The following is a 4,501-nucleotide window of genomic DNA, read 5'->3' on the forward strand; positions in this document are numbered from 1 at the left end:
TGCATTGAGATGAATATTGATCTCCTACATCTCCCATCTCAATACAGCATCCCTACTTAAAGGCATCTCGGACTTAGTCGATTTTTCATAAAGTCTCAGAAATTCATATGTTAGGATGCTGGGAGATGAATGGGATGCTGCATGGAGATGAACCTTGATCTCCTACATCTCCCATCTCAATACAGCATCCCTACTTAAAGCCATCTCGGACTTAGTCGATTTTTCATAAATTCTAAGAAATTCATATGTTAGGATGCTGCGAGATGAATAGGATGCTGCATGGAGATGAATCTTGATCTTCTTCATCTCCCATCTTAATACAGCATCCCTACTTAAAGGCATCTCGGACTTAGTCGGTTTTTCATAAATTCTAAGAAAAACATATGTTAGGATGCTGCGAGATGAATGGGATGCTGCACGGAGATGAATCTTGATCTTCTTCATCTCCCATCTTAATACAGCATCCCTACTTAAAGGCATCTCGGACTTAGTCGGTTTTTCATAAATTCTAAGAAAAACATATGTTAGGATGCTGCGAGATGAATGGGATGCTGCACGGAGATGAATCTTGATCTTCTTCATCTCCCATCTCAATACAGCATCCCTACTTAAAGGCATCTCGGACTTAGTCGATTTTTCATAAATTCTAAGAAAAACATATGTTAGGATGCTGCGAGATGAATGGGATGCTGCATGGAGATGAATCTTGATCTTGTTCATCTCCTATCTTAATACAGCATCCCTACTTAAAGGCATCTCGGACTTAGTCGATTTTTCATAAATTCTAAGAAATTCATATGTTAGGATGCTGCGAGATGAATGGGATGCTGCATGGAGATGAATCTTGATCTTCTTCATCTCCCATCTCAATACAGCTTCCCTACTTAAAGGCATCTCGGACTTAGTCGATTTTTCATAAATTCTAAGAAATTCATATGTTAGGATGCTGCGAGATGAATGGGATGCTGCATGGAGATGAATCTTGATCTTCTTAATCTCCCATCTTAATACAGCATCCCTACTTAAAGGCATCTCGGACTTAGTCGATTTTACATAAATTCTTAGAAATTCATATGTTAGGATGCTGCGAGATGAATGGGATGCTGCATGGAGATGAATCTTGATCTCCTACATCTCCCATCTCAATACAGCATCCCTACTTAAAGGCATCTTGGACTTAGTCAATTTTTCATAAATTCTAAGAAAAACATATGTTAGGATGCTGCGAGATGAATGGGATGCTGCATGGAGATGAATCTTGATCTTTTTTCATCTCCCATCTTAATACAGCATCCCTACTTAAAGGCATCTCGGACTTAGTCGATTTTTCATAAATTCTAAAAAATTCATATGCTAGGATGCTGCGAGATGAATGGGATGCTGCATGGAGATGAATCTTGATCTTCTTCATCTCCCATCTGAATACTGCATCCTTTCTTAAAGGCATCTCGGACTTAGTCGATTTTTCATAAATTCTAAGAAAAACATATGTTAGGATGCTGCGAGATGAATGAGATGCTGCATGGAGATGAATCTTAATCTTCTTCATCTCCCATCTGAATACACCATCCCTACTTAAAGGCATCTCGGACTTAGTCGATTTTTCATAAATTCTAAGAAAAACTTATATTAGGATGCTGCGTGATGAATGAGATGCTGCATGGAGATGAATCTTGATCTTCTCCATCTCCCATCTTAATACAGCATCCCTACTTAAAGGCATCGCGGACTTAGTCGATTTTTCATAAATTCTAAGAAATTCATATGTTAGGATGCTGGGAGATGAATGGGATGCTGCATGGAGATGAATCTTGATCTTCTTCATCTCCCATCTTAATACAGCATCCCTACTTAAAGGCATCTCGGACTTAGTCGATTTTTCATAAATTCTAAGAAATTCATATGTTAGGATGCTGCGAGATGAATGGGATGCTGCATGGAGATGAATCTTGATCTCCTACATCTCCAATCTCAATACAGCATCCCTACTTAAAGGCATCTCTGACTTAGTCGATTTTTCATAAATTCTAAGAAAAACATATGTTAGGATGCTGTGAGATGAATGGGATGCTGCATGGAGATGTATCTTGATCTTCTCAATCTTCCTTCTTAATACAGCATCCCTACTTAAAGGCATCTCGGACTTAGTCGATTTTTCATAAATTCATAGAAATTCATATGTTAGGATGCTGCGAGATGAATGGGATGCTGCATGGAGATGAATCTTGATCTCCTACATCTCCCATCTCAATACAGCATCCCTACTTAAAGGCATCTCGGACTTAGTCGATTTTTCATAAATTCATAGAAATTCATATGTTAGGATGCTGCGAGATGAATGGGATGCTGCATGGAGATGAACCTTGATCTTCTTCATCTCCCATCTTAATACAGCATCCCTACTTAAAGGCAACTCGGACTTAGTCGATTTTTCATAAATTCTTAAAAAAACATATGTTAGGATGCTGCGAGATGAATGGGATGCTGCATGGAGATGAATCTTGATCTTCTTCATCTCCCATCTTAATACAGCATCCCAACTTAAAGGCATCTCGGACTAAGTTGATTTTTCATAAATTCTAAGAAAAACATATGTTTTAATGCTGGGAGATTAATAAGATGCTGCATGGAGATGAATCTTGATCTTTTACATCTCCCATCTTAATACAGCATCCCTACTTGAAGGCATCTCGGACTTTGTCGATTTTTCATAAATTCTAAGAAAAACATATGCTAGGATGCTGGGAGATGAATGGGATGCTGCATGGAGATGAATCTTGATCTTCTACATCTCCCATCTTAATACAGCATCCCTACTTGAAGGCATCTCGGACTTAGTCTATTTTTCATAAATTCTAAGAACAACATATGTTAGGATGCTGCGAGATGAATGGGATGCTGCATGGAGATGAATCTTGATCTCCTACATCTCCAATCTCAATACAGCATCCCTACTTAAAGGCATCTCTGACTTAGTCGATTTTTCATAAATTCTAAGAAAAACATATGTTAGGATGCTGTGAGATGAATGGGATGCTGCATGGAGATGTATCTTGATCTTCTCAATCTTCCTTCTTAATACAGCATCTCTACTTAAAGGCATCTCGGACTTAGTCGATTTTTCATAAATTCATAGAAATTCATATGTTAGGATGCTGCGAGATGAATGGGATGCTGCATGGAGATGAATCTTGATCTCCTACATCTCCCATCTCAATACAGCATCCCTACTTAAAGGCATCTCGGACTTAGTCGATTTTTCATAAATTCATAGAAATTCATATGTTAGGATGCTGCGAGATGAATGGGATGCTGCATGGAGATGAATCTTGATCTTCTTCATCTCCCATCTTAATACAGCATCCCTACTTAAAGGCAACTCGGACTTTGTCGATTTTTCATAACTTCTAAGAAAAACATATGTTAGGATGCTGCGAGATGAATGGGATGCTGCATGGAGATAAATCTTGATCTCCTACATCTCCCATCTCAATACAGCATCCCTACTTAAAGCCATCTCGGGCTTAGTCGATTTTTCATAAATTCATAGAAATTCATATGTTAGGATGCTGCGAGATGAATGGGATGCTGCATGGGGATAAATCTTGATCTCCTACATCTCCCATCTCAATACAGCATCCCTACTTAAAGGCATCTCGGACTGAGTCGATTTTTCATAAATTCTAAGAAAAACATATGTTAAAATGCTGTGAGATGAATGGGATGCTGCATGGAGATGAATCTTGATCTCCTACATCTCCCATCTCAATACAGCATCCCTACTTAAAGGCATCTCGGACTTAGTCGATTTTTCATAAATTCTAAGAAATTCATATGTTAGGATGCTGCGAGATGAATGGGATGCTGCATGGAGATGAATCTTGATCTCCTACATCTCCCATCTCAATACAGCATCCCTACTTAAAGCCGTCTCGGACTTAGTCGATTTTTCATAAATTCTAAGAAAAACATATGTTAGGATGCTGTGAGATGAATGGGATGCTGCATGGAGATGAATCTTGATCTCCTACATCTCCCATCTCAATACAGCATCCCTACTTAAAGGCATCCCGGACTTAGTCGATTTTTCATAAATTCTAAGAAATTCATATGTAAGGATGCTGCGAGATGAATGGGATGCTGCATGGAGATGAATCTTGATCTTCGTCATCTCCCATCTTAAATCAGCATCCCTACTTAAAGGCATCTCGGACTTAGTCGATTTTTCATAAATTCTAAAAAAAACATATGTTAGGATGCTGGGAGATGAATGGGATGCTGCATGGAGATGAATCTTGATCTTCTACATCTCCCATCTTAATACAGCATCCCTACTTAAAGGCATCTCGGGCTTAGTCGATTTTTCATAAATTCTAAGAAATTCATCTGTAAGGATGCTGCGAGATGAATGGGATGCTGCATGGAGATGAATCTTGATCTTCTTCATCTCCCATCTCAATACAGCATCCCTACTTAAAGGCATCTCGGACTTAGTCGATTT

Source organism: Anopheles ziemanni (assembly GCF_943734765.1).
Source record: "Anopheles ziemanni chromosome X unlocalized genomic scaffold, idAnoZiCoDA_A2_x.2 X_unloc_112, whole genome shotgun sequence".
Classification (NCBI taxonomy): Eukaryota; Metazoa; Arthropoda; class Insecta; order Diptera; family Culicidae; genus Anopheles; species Anopheles ziemanni.